Genomic DNA, 14,459 nt, shown 5'->3' on the forward strand with positions numbered 1-14,459 from the left:
AACATCTTGGTTTTCAGAAAGAAACCTAGATTAGGAAAAAACACTAGGAAAAACCTTTAAAAAGACTAAAAATTTGGACTAAGGATCCCAAAAGCTAAAAAAAAAGTAGGGGGTCCCTGTTTCTAGGTGAAATAGGGCATGTATTATGAAACCACAACATTACTTATAACTCATTTTGACATATTTCATGATGACATAAATGACTAGGGGTCCTACGACCCCTAGGGACCTATTTCAATTTTTCATATGGGTTGGAAGGGATCATACGATAACCTATAGTTCCTTTTGACACATTTGATGATTACATATGTCCATAGGGGTTGTAGGACTCCTAGGGACCTATTTCAATTGTTCATATGGGTTGAAAGGGGTCATAGGATAATCTATGATCCCTTTTGACATATTTCATTACATTATATATCCCTAGGGGTCGTACAACCCCTAGGGACCTATTTCACTTGTTCATATGTGTTGAAAGGGGTCATAGGATAATCTATGACCCATTTTGACACATTTTATGATGACATATGTCTCTAAGGATCCTACGACCCCTAGTAACTTATTTCAATTGATCATTTGGATCAAAATGACTCATATAATAATCCATGATCCCTTTTGACACATTTCATGACAACATATGTCCCTAAGGGTTCTAATTCAATTGTTCATATGGGTTGAAAGGGGTTATAGAATAGCCTACGACCCTTTTTGACACATTTCATGACAACATATGTCCCTAATTTTAATTATTCATATGGGTTGAAAAGGGTCATAAGTCATAGGATAATCTATGACCCCTTTCAACATATTTCACAATGACATATGTCCCTAAGGGTACTAGGACCTCTAGATACCTATTTCAATTATTCATATGGGTCAAAAGGGATCATAGGATAACATATGACCACTTTGAACATATTTTATGATAACAAATGTCCCTAAGGACCTATTTTAATTATTCATATGAATCAAAAGGGGTCATAGAATAACCTATGACCCCTTTTGACACATTTCATGACAATATATGTCACTAGGGGTTCTTGGACCTATAGAAACCTATTTCACTTTTCCATATGATTTGAAAGGGGTCATAGGATAACCTATGACCCCTTTTGACACATTTCATGACAACATATATCCTGAGGGGTCCTTGGACCCCTAGGGACTTATTTCAATTGTTCATATGGGTTGAAAGCGACACACTTCATGATGGCATATGTACCTAGGGGTGCTATGACCCCTAGGGGCCTAGTTCAATTGTTCATATGGGTTGAAGGGTCATAGGATAACCTATGACTTCTTTTAACTTATTTTATGATGAAATTTGTCCCTAGGGGTCCTACAAACTCTAGGGACCCATTTCAATATTTATATGGTTCAAAAGGGGTCATAGAACAACCTATGACCACTTTCAACATATTTAACAACAATATATGTCCATAGGGGTCCTAGGAACCTTAGGAACCTATTTCAATCATTCATATGGGTCAAAAGGGGTTATAAGATAATCTCTAACCCATTACAACACATGTCATGATGACATATGTCCCTAGGGGTCCTACGACCCTTAGGATTGACACATTTAATGATAATATAAGTCCCTATGGGCCCTATGACCCTTAAAGACCTATTTCAATTGTCCATATGGGTCAAAAGGGGTCATATGATAACATATGACCCTTTTAAACATATTTCATTACAACATATGTCCCTAGTGGTCCTAGAACCCTCAATGACCTAATTGTTCATATGGGTCAAAAGGGACATAGGGTAACCTATGACCCATTTTGACACATTTAATGATGACATGTGGCCCTAAGGGTCCTATGACCCCTAAGGACCTATTTCAATTATTCATATGGATGAAAAGGACCTATGACCCCTTTTGACACATTTCATGACAACAGATGTCCTTAGAAGTCCTTGGACCCTTAGGAACTTTTCTCAATTGTTCATATGGGTCAAAAGGGGTCATAGGATAAACTATGACCCCTTTCGACATATTTCATGATGACATATGTCCCTAGGGCTACTATGACCCATACAGACCTAGTTCAATTGTTCATATGGGTTTAAAGGGGTCATAGGATAACCTATGACCCCTTTCAACCTATTTTATTATGACATATGTTTTTAGGACCCCTAGGGACCCATTTCAATTGTTTATATGGACCACAAGGTCTCATAGAATAACCTATGACCCTTTTCAACATATTTTATGATAACATATGTCCCTATGGGCCATATGACCCATAGGGACTTATTTCAATCATTTATATGGGTCCAAAGGGGTCATAGAATAACCTATGACCCCTTTCAACACATTTCATGACAACATATGTCCTTAGGGCTCTTAAGACCTCTAGAGATCTATTTTAATTATTCATATGGGTCAAAAGTAGTCATAAGATAACCTATGACCCCTTTCGATACATTTCATGACAACATATGTCCCTAGAGGTCTTAGGATCCCTAGGGACCTATTTTAATTATTCATATGGGTCGAAAGGGTTCATAGGACAATCTATGACCCCTTTCAACATATTTCATGATAACATATGTTCCTAGGGGTCCTAGAACCCCTAGGTCTGAATTATAATTGTTCATATGAATTGAAAGGGGTCATATAATAACCTATGACCCATTTTGACATATTTCATGATAGTATATGTCCCTATGACCTTATGACCTATTTTAATTGTTCATATGGGTCAAAAGGGGTCATAAGGTAACATATGACCCCTTTCGACAAATTCCATGATAACATATGTCCTTAGGGATCTTATGATCCATAGGGACCTATTTTAATTGTTCATATCGGTTGAAAGGGGTCTTAGGATAATCTATGACCCCTTTTGGCACATTTAATGATAACAAATGTCCCTAGGGGTCCTAGAATCTCTAGGGCTGATTATAATTGTTCATATGGGTTGAAAGGGGTCATATAATAACCTATGATCCATTTTTACATATTCCATGATAGCATATGTCCCTATTTTAATTGTTCATATATGTTGGAACATGTCATAGGATAACATATGACCCCTTTCAACATATTTAATGATAACATATGATCTTAGGGGTCCTAGGACCCCTAGGGACCTATTTGAATTGTTCATATGGGTTGAAAGGGGTCATAGGTTATCCTATGACACCTTTCAACACATTTCATGACAACATATGTCCCTAGGGATTCTAAGACTCCTAGGCACAAATTACAATTGTCCATATAGGTTGCAATGGGTCATAGGATAACCTATGAGCACTTTTGACACATTTAATGATAGCATATGTCCCTAGTGATCTTAGGACCCCTAGGGACTAAAATATGAAAAATAATATAATACATTATATTATAATATATAGTAATATAATGTGTTATATTATAATATATAATAATATATTCTTTACTAATTAATGTTTTAAAAGAGATACCACTTCCTCATGATACTATGTTATAATATATAACAAACTATATCATATTATTATATATTATAATATATAAAAATATTATATTATAACATATGATATTATATTGTGATATATAGTAATATTCTATATTGTACAATGTCATATATATTATATTAAAATATAATATTTTATAATATATTATATTATAGTATACTATGTATAGTTTATGAAATGACATACAAGTCATTTAGTTTAAAACTCTAGTATATTCTAAATTTCAAATGAGATTTGGTTTCGGGGCTTTTTCGAGTACCCAATATTTTGGGTACCTGAAATATTAGGTATCCAATTAGGCTTGGTAAAAAATAATCCTAAATGGTTCATGCCCAAAAAACAACAAACACATGTTTTTTTCCTCTTTCTCTAAGTTTCATAATTTGAGGGTGTACATGATGACTTTTTCACACCCAAAACTAGTAGAATTGGCTTCATTTTTCGAAAAAAATTGGTTGAATTTTCTACAAATTTTCTTGTCACTATTTTTCTCATCAAAACATTGACCAATCCTTGTTAACATTGAAATTTTGATGCAAAATTTGGTCAACCATGGCCTTCCTTGTTTTTAACAAGGTCCATCAAACTTTCAACCAAACTTGGTCGAAATGGCCCCCTTGATCGACCAGGATGCCAAATCCACAACAACATTGTGGTTGATGCTTAGGTCAAAAGTTTGACCAAACTTGGTTGAAATGACTACCTCAATCTACCAAGATGCCAAACTAATAACAACATCCTGGTTGGTGCTTTGGTTGAAATATTGACCAATTCTTATCAACATTAGTCAATCTTTTAACCAATATGATTTTTTTTAAAATTGAAAGATAAATATCCAAAGTAATTACTGATGGTAGCCTAGTCAGTGATTAGTTTGGATATTTATCTTTAGGTGTTACTATTTGTTTGTCGAGTTATTTAGAAAGTTTTAGAGTGAAAGTCCAAAAAGTCAAACAACAAACCTAATTGGATAATTATAAAATGAAGAAGAATAATCATCTAGTAGCGATACCACATGAGATACAATAGATTTTTCATGACCAATTGGGAACAATCAACTATGTAGAGTGACATCCATAGATGAGATTAAGGAAATATTATATATTTGAAAATCATTTGAATGCAACTTGAAAGCTTGCACTAGGAATTTTTGAAGTATCATATATAGTTACCCAACCAACTTTATGTTGTTCCCCTACCATCCCAAAAATTTGTTCCCTTGTTCCCTAATCAAGTAAATCCAGGGATCTATGATATAAATTTAAAACACTTCAGTGAGAATAAATAGATGTTTGATACCACTTATTCCATTCCTAAATGAATGTGCAATAAAGTATATAAATTTATAAATGTGTCAAATAACAAAAAGAAAATGTGAAAGAATAAGAGCACCACCTCACTCATGAAGGAATGCACTTGCAAACTTAGCTATAATGCTAGAGTACTCACATAATAGAATTTCCTTGCATTTCATTGACAAATAAGATTTTTTAGGATACACCAATAAGGATTTTCCTTTGATATGTACTCAATGGGGAATGAAAACGCTAATTAAACCTATGATGAATTCTTAAAATGTAAACTAACTCTAAAGGGCATAATGAGAGGAGGGAGGGGTAAATCAGTAACTTAAAAATTTTAAAATCGTAAATGTTCTCTAAATTAATAATTTAGAATATATATATCCTACCATTCCTAAAGGTTTGGGATTATCTAGCATCAATTCAGATCAAACATGCAAAAAGTTATTATTTTTAGAAGAAATTGAAAAAGTGCAAAAATGCAATTTTTGAAAAGTTGTCATAAAAGTCCTTTTTAACCTCCCAATATTCATAACCATCAAGAGTTGGTTTGAACCAACTAGATGAAGGTATTTAAGACTTATTGTATCCGTAATGTACCCATGTTTTTAGCATCTTAGTGGAGTTCTTAGCCTTTACATTCTATGAAGGCTAAGTGGAGAAATAAGGAGAAATTGATTAAATTAATTTCTTATAAAGTCATTAAATAAATTAAAATTAAAAGGTGACTTTATATTTAATTAATTTAATTAAAAGTGACTAAAGTTAAATGAAGTAATTAAAATAATCTTCTAGAAGGATGAATTTAATATTATTTTATTTCTTCTAGAAGGAGGTTCATCTATTGGAGGAAAAGAATAAATAGGGAGGGTAGTCTCATTGTTGAGCATCAAATGTGTTGCCATCTACTCTTCCAGATAGCTTGTGGAGCCAAGGGTTTCTACAGTTGTTACATTGATCATTGGGAAAAAACACTCCCATTGATTTGCATAATTGAGGTGGTGAAATATCTTCCAAAGGGTTGTGACTATTGGAGAAGACAAATCAATCTTTTCATTATGCCAAATTTTTGGCCTAGGGCTAGATTTGTGGAGTAAGGAATAAGTTGGAATTTTCTACCATGATTTGCTATAGGAAAATTCATATTTTTGGAGCAATTCCAGGTTTTTATCTCCTACATTTTGCATTGTTTGAGAGTAGATATTTAGGGTATTGGTAGGTTTTGTAAAACCTATTGTAATATGATTTATATCAGATTTTTATATCAGAATTTGTTACCCTAATGTCTTATTGATGTATATGCACATTTTCCTATTTTTAATTAGTGTTATTCAAAAATAATTGCATCTTCATTGTTAGTTGTTTGGTGTGTTCTTTGCAAACATATTTATTAAAATTTGGCATTTAGAAAGCAATTAGAATTTACATATGCAATATAACTCTTACCTGCAAAGTGTTTGATGAGATGTCAAGCAATTGAATTAGAGAGGAATTTGGTGTTTCACAAAGTTATAACTAGTTTGGGTTATTATATTGGTATCAAAGCTTAATCCTATCATCCTAAGGGTTTAGTAATCACATGTAGCCACCTGGGGTTGGCTCTCATAGATTTTACACTCACAAGAAAGCTTTGTTTGATAAGAAACAAGATTTTGATAGGTAGCTAGACACCATAAGTGACAGGCAAAAGAATAGCCCACCAAGAGACAATAGGAATGAGAGTCAGGAAATAGGGAAATTTTTCAGAGCAATGGTTACAAGACAAGAGCAAATGGCTTAGGATTTGCAAGCACTCACCACCATGGTTGAGTGCATGAACCCATAGGATAGATAGAATTAGGAACAAGGGGATAATAGGAGTGCAGTGGGATCACTAGAGCTCATAGAACTCTTTCCAAAATAGCAGACAGGCCTACACATCCTACCTCTATTAGAGAGGAACTAGTATAGGAGCCAACAGAGGAAGCTAAGGATGGGACATTTATAGATATCCTTATGGCTCCTAATGATGAATGGGAATTATTGGCACCATAGGTATGAGAGAGAATGACTTTTGAGAGGTTTTTAAACCAAAGAAGAGAACACTACTATGCACTCAAATAGAATAGGAGACCTCATGGTGAGGATAATGAATTAAAGTGTGCTACAGGGAAGCTTTCCTTGACTACATTTGATGGGAGTACCAAAATGATAGCACAAGATTGGATTCACAAGCTTGATATCTTCTTAGCACTAAGATATATGAAAAAAGTGAAGGAAATAAATTATGCCACACTATATTTAGAGGGAGCTGCACATGATTGGTGGTACCATGGGATGGTTACCCTTTAGCATAACCAAGTGACTTCATATAAAGACTTCATTGATAGGTTGGTAGAAGTAAGAAGGATCCAGAAGTCTACTTTATGGAGTTGGCATAGTTGAGATAGATAGGTAGATTAGAGTATTTCATTAGTGACATTCAAAGGCTATCTGTTATGGTGCCAGATATATCAGATAGGAGATTTGTTGTTTTTTTAACTGAGGGATTATCTGAACCACCGAAGTGTTGGGTAAAGGCCTTTGATCCATTCAATTTACAAGAAGCAATTAAGAAGGCTAGAAGAATGGAACAACTAGCCCTAGTAAATAAATTATAGTCAAAGGGTGCATCATCTAGAAAAGACAAACCGTTCTCCAAGAAACCTAAGAGGAATAAAACAAAGGTTGAAAATAAAGATAAATCATTTGCTCCTTTGGATAGAGAGACATTGAATGAGTTAAGGAAGAAAAAACTATGTTTTTATTATAAAGGACCTTATGATATGAACCATGATTGTACTTTGAGGCCAAAGGGGAAAGGAAATAGGGTTATGTGGGCTTATTATGAGGATTTTGATTTTAAAAATTTAGACCAACATTCTAAAAATGAGGAATCAATTGAAGAAAAGGAAGGCACAAATGATATAGGTGATGAGAAAATTGAGGGTAGACTTAAGGAGGCTCATCTCACTAGTGTACAACAAGAGGGGTCATTTAGGATGAAATGGATATTGGATGGTCAGTAAGTTATTACTTTGATTGATACATGTGCCACTCACAATTTTATTGAGTCCAGAGTCATTGAGAGGAGTGGGATATAGACGTAGAAATTTGAGGGTTTGAGAGTGAGGGTAGTTGATGGCTACATCATCAAATGTAATAGGAGGATTATAGGTCTACCCTTAAAGATCAAAAATTTTGAATTAAAATAATTTTTTTATGTTGTTAACATGGGTGATACAAATTTGGTCTTGGGTATGACTTGGTTGTGACATAGGGGAGTTCACTCTCAATTTGAGAGATATGGAGATGAAGTTCTAGTTAGAAGGGAAGACCCATATACTTAAGGCCATTCATGATATTGGGTTTAGGATGATGTCTTGCAGATGCATGGAGAACTTGTTGAGACATGACCAAGTTGAGTGGATGGCCCATTGAACTTTAATGCCATCACAGGGGTAGCAAAAATTAGAATATCACCTAGACATATAGGAACTAAGAATCAAGAAAGTAGACCTCTAGATAGTGGTATTGAGCATATTATTGAGTTAGAGGAGGGTGTTAAACCCATCATGATCACACCCTAAAAACATCCAAAGAGATTGAAGGATAAGATAGAGAAAACCATCAGAGAACTACTTGCTATGGGGCACATTAAACCAAGTAAGTTGCCTTTCACTTCTTCTATGATTTTGGTGAAGAAGAAGGATGGAACTCATAAGATGTGCATAGATTGTAGGTACCTAAACAAGAAGACTATAAAAAATTGGTACCCCATCCCATAGATTGATAAGTTATTAGATGAGCTACATGGAGTATGTTTCTTCTCCAAAATTGATTTGAGATTAGACTATCATCAAATTTGAGTCAAAGAGCAAGATATAGAGAAGATGACATTTAGATGTCATTGTTGCCATTTTGAGTTTGTAGTTATGTCATTTGGGCTAACTAATGCTCTAGCCACTTTTTAGTCTACAATGAACATGGTTTTTATGCATCAATTAAGGAAATTTTTGTTAGTCTTCTTTGATGACATCTCGGTGTATAGTAAGACATGGGATGAACATGTACAACACTTAGACACTATGTTGAGCATTCTAAGTAGGGAGTCCTGGTATGCAAAGGAGTCTAAATGTGATTTGGGATTATCAGAGTTATTATATCTAGGTCACATTATCAGTGCTAAGGGAATACACATGGATCCTAAAAAGATTCATGCTATTATTGAGTGGCCTACTCTAGTGAATTGACATAGTTGAGAGGATTTTTGAGGTTGTGTGGGTTCTACAGGATGTTTGTTAGTGGATATTCCAGGAATGTAGCACCTTTGATGGACTTTATGAGAAAGGGGGCTTTCTTATGGAATCTTGAGGCATATGAGTGCTTTGATAAATTTAAGGAGTTGATGACTTCTTGTCCAGTGATAGCATTATCAAATTTTAGCAAACCTTTTGAGTTGCACTATGATGCATCTAGCAAAGGTGTTGGAGCAGTGCTTATGTAGGACAAGCACTCGATTGCTTATGAGAGTAGGAAGTTTAGGGGGCCTGAGAGGAGCTTTAACATTTATGACAAGGAAATGTTGTCCATAATGGATATTTTGGCCAAATTTAGGTAGTATTTAGTGGGTAGAAAATTCAGCATAAAAATTGACCACAATAGCTAGAAACATTTCTTGGGGCAACAAGATCTTAATGATAGACAACAAAAATGGGTTAGTAAATTATAGGCATATGATTTTGATATTACCTATTTCAAGGAGACACAAAATGTAGTAGAATATGCCTTGTCTTAAAGACCCCACTTGAGCTTGATTACTGATATATCAGAGGATTAGAGACATTTGATCCTTGAAAAGTATGCAAAGGATACATGGGCATCGAGATTCATACATGGATTGATCTAGAATAGTGATTTCACCCTCATGAATGAGATCATCATTTACAAAGGGTGCATTTATTTGGTGTCAGGGTCATAGGTGAAAAGGATGGTGTTGAGAGTTTATCATGACTCACCTATGGCAGGACATCTTGGTTTTTATAAAACCTACAGGAAAATTCATGAGCATCTTTCCTAGAAAGGGCTCAAAGATTAGGTGTTGTAATATGTTAGAGAGTGTCCTACTTGCCAGCAAAATAAATAGGAACACTCTTACCCAACCAACTTGCTTAAGCCACTTCCAATTCCTAATAGGAAGTGGGAGTGTTTATCCATGGACTTCATCATAGGACTATTGAGAGCCTAGGGTAGAGACTATATATATGTTATTACAAATTTTGTCCACTTCTTCCCAATCAACACTAAATATACTGCTACATAGGTGGCAGATTTATTCCTCAAAGAGGTATTTAGGTTGCATGGTTTACCTCAAAGCATTGGTAGTGATAGGGATAGTAGGCTTATAAGTCACTTTTGGAAGGAGTCATTTAGATTGTGTAGGAAAAATCTCACTCTAAGTACTAGCTACCACCCCTAGACAAATGGTAAAACATAGATAGTGCACAAATGGGTGGAGGGATAGCTCAGGAATTACATAGTAGGGAAATAGAAGGCTTGGGTTAAGTGGATATATCCATGCGAATATTTTATAATTCCACTTATCACATGTCTATCCAAATGTCACCATTCATTGTATTATATGTATATGAGGCACCTAGTTTCATGATTTGTTGCTATCAGATAGTAGAGTGTTGAGTGCTCAAGACTAATTATAGGAGAGCTAAGACATTGTGAAGGCTCTTAAGGATAATATCAGTAAGGTACAGAATCAATAGAAGCATTTTTCTGATTAGAAGAGTTCTAAGTAGACTTTTGAGGTAGGTGATATGGTATATTTGATGTTACAGCCTTACCACTAGTCCACTCTCAAAAAAAGTGGTGCCAAAAAACTTAAGCCACGTTATTATGGGCCTTTTAGAGTGATCAGGAGAGTTGGAGAGGTGGCTAGTGAGTTTGATTTTTTGGTAGAGAGAAAATTCCATAATGTTTTCATGTGTCACATCTCAAAAAGGCATTAGGACACTAGATTGTTCCTTCTAGTGCGTCTACCCTTGGACAATGAGGGGAAATTGGTTTAATTACCTGAGGCTATCATTCAATTTAGGGAGAGGAATTTGAGGAGATGTACTATCAGGGAGTACTTGGTGAAGTGGAAGGACCTACCAATAGAGGATGCCACTTGGGCGAGTGAAGAAATTTTGTAGCATCCAAAGTTGAGATTGCTTGGGGACAAGCAATTTCAAGAGGGGCGGATTGTAATGTCCCCATATTTTTAGCATCTTAGTGGAGTTCTTAGCCTTTACATTCTCCAAAGGATAAGTGGAGAAATAAGGAGAAATTGATTAAATTAATTTCTTATAAAGTCATTAAATAAATTAAAATAAAAAGATGACTTTATATTTAATTAATTTAATTAAAAGTGACTAAAGTTAAATAAATAAATTAAAAGAATCTTCTAGGAGGAATAAGTAGGTCCATCTATTGGAGGAAAAGAATAAATAGGGAGGGTAGCCTTATTGTTGATCACGGAATGTGTTGTCATATACTCTTCTGGATAGCTTGTAGAGCCAAGGGTTTCTGCAGTTGTTACATTGATCATTGGGAACGAACACTCCCATTGATTTGCATAATTGAGGTGGTGAAATATCTTTCGAAGGGTTGTGACTGTTGGAGAAAAAAAATAAGTCTTTTAATTATGCCAAATTTGTGGCCTAGGGCTAGATTTTTGGAGTAAGAAATAAGTTGGAATTTTCTACCATGATTTGCTATAGGAAATTTTATATTTTTTGAGCAATTCTAGGTTTTATCTACTACATTTTGCATTGTTTAAGAGTAGATATTTAGGGCATTGGTAGGGTTTTTTAAATCTATTGTAATCTGATTTATATAAAAATTTGTTGCCCTAATGTCTTATTGATTTAGATGCATATTTTCCTATTTGTAATAAGAGTTATTCAAAAATAATTTCATCTTCATTGTTAGTTGTTTGGTGTGTTTTTTACAAGCATATTTATTAAAGTCTGGTATTTAGAAAGCAATCAGAATTCACATATGCAATATAACTCTTGCTTGGAAAGTGTTTGATTAAATGTCAAACAAGTGAATTAGAGAGGAATATGGTGTTTGAAAAATTTATAATTGGTTGGCTTTACTAGAGTATCTCTCTCATACCAGATCATCAAGTTGTACGAAAGAATCAATATTTTTATGAAGGAAAAACCTATTTTCTAGAGAAATCTTTTCTTTTACAGCCATATACAGATTGGTGAGGATACACAATGCACATGTGAATTTATATATCAATGTTATCTTTCATTTTCACTTAGTTTGGTTGAATTTTATTAAGTTTGGAGATAGTTACAACATTTTCTTTAACTACAGGTCTGAAACCCTCAATTCAAGGGTTTGGAGCCAAGAAAAGGCCTTAACTTGTAATTTCACCATTGGAACTTGATGCCCTTTAGTGAAATTAAATTAGGTAGGGTGTATTTTAAGACTCCAAAGGCTTAGGACACGAAAATCTCATTTGCCACTTCAAACTTAATCCCCTAGGTTAAATATAACTATGTATTTAGCCTTAGAATGTCATGTTTGAGCAAGTGATCAGAAAAAGAAGATTGTGGGTCAAATTTTCTTGGTGAAACAATTCAAATTTGTTCTATAAGAGGTCACAAAATTAATAGATTCATTTCAAGCACCCAATTGAGGCAATTCTAGGAAGCCCTAGCCTAATTTGATCACCTAAGCTAAAGTGTTATTTGTGGTTGCTTTGTGTTGCTAGAGTGAAATTGATAGTTGGTGTTTGGAGAAAAGTAAGAGTTGTATTTGAACTTGTTATGTCCATTTCAAGAAGTCCTGAAGCCACAATCTTAACCTTGTTTGGAGAGAAGTTCTAGGAGAGACCTAGTCTACAAGAAGGCCAAAAAGCCACAAATCTATAATATAGACAATCAACCTTTTGAGGAATAGTTTGGTGATAAAAAAAAATATAAAATCCTTCTTTTTAATAGTATAGGAATCCCTAAGCCTTGGGTCATCATATTGAAACTTATTGTTCCTTATGAGGAAGTAGGAACCTAGGAGAAGGAAAGGTAGAAGCTTGTGTGGCTAGTGCATCAACACATTGATCCATATCAAAGGTTTGGATTGGAAAGAAGATCATGTATTGTACTCTACATTAGGATGGCCCTAATTTTACCATGATCATAGAATTATCATTGGAAGACAATCACACTACTGCCCAAGAGTTGGGATCCTCTACTTGGAGGGGAAACATGCATCTTTCTTGAGGAAGTAGGTATTTTATTCAATAGAAAACCAAAAATCTAATTCAAATGGGCTATATTTAGATAGTAATAGCATGCGGCTTGGCTATATTTATTATTTTTAGGTAACTCATGAAGATTTTAATGAAGCAATCATTCAAGTACAAGTGAAAAAGAAGGCCAATTTGAATTACTACGAATAGACCTATGATCACACAATCTTGTAGTTGCAACTTAGATTAAAGACATATTTTATATTTTAGCTCATCTTGAGGTCATTCACAAGTGATCTTAAAGTACTCTAAACATAAACTATATTGATTTGTAAATTTTTCAAACTAATACACAATAAGAAAACCCTTTGAAATATTTAAGCTTAAAACCCAATACAATATTACTATTTAGACTATTTACTATTGTGAGATTACCAACAAGAATGAAAATTATAAATCCCAATACCTATCAAAATGTTTGGTTCCAATTATATCAAACTCATCTATAAAGATGGCACAAGGAGCTTTCTCTTTTGCAAGGTAAAATGCATCTCAAACAAGTTTTGCACCATCTCCAATAAACATCTAAATTGAAAACGGGTAGGCAAGAATTAGCATTAGCCACTCTTATAAATTAAATGTAAATTGAGGAGTTTTTATGTAACTAAAATCCAATGATGATGAAGAAATAACTTTTTTAAGTAATTCAAAACAATTCATTTGATAAGCTTGAAAAGTTTATAAAACTAAAAAACATCATTACTTTTGGTTACAGTGAGAATCATTAGCATAAATCACACCTCATTGTGACAAATAAAGCCAAATGTGTTTTACTTGACTTCAAGAAAATATGTCATAAATCATAACTCTTTTTTAGATTTCCTACAAGAGAATTATATTAAAAGAGTTGGTGATTAAACTATTCATGACCAAGGGATATATATTTCTTTCAAAATAGAATCAATGTTCATAATGTGTAAATCAATAGAGGGCATGTTAAATAAAACCCAAAACACACTTACCTTTGCATGTTACAAACAATAGTCCACCAATATAACTGAGAGGAGGGGGTGGACGTGAATCAGTTATGTAACAATTAAAATGATTATCCTCTTTAAGCAATCTTGATCAATAAACCAATGTAATAACCATAAAGAGATGCTCATACACAATTACACTAGATATGTTGACTAGGGAAACCCTTGATCAGAGGGAAAACCCTAGTGGGAATGATGCTCACAAAATGATGTACTAATATGAATATTTCTTGTTAGAGGATGGACCCTGTTAGGAGTCTCTTACAACATTTAGTATAGAGAACCCTTGTTAGGAGACTTTGAATCCCTATTAGGAGATTCCATCCCTGTTAAGAGTTGTGGAAGGTAGTTGAACCCACTATCCAAACATCTTCAGGA

Source organism: Cupressus sempervirens, chromosome 3, assembly GCF_028749045.1.
Source record: "Cupressus sempervirens isolate cs-2001-9-10 chromosome 3, ASM2874904v1, whole genome shotgun sequence".
Lineage (NCBI taxonomy): Eukaryota > Viridiplantae > Streptophyta > Pinopsida > Cupressales > Cupressaceae > Cupressus > Cupressus sempervirens.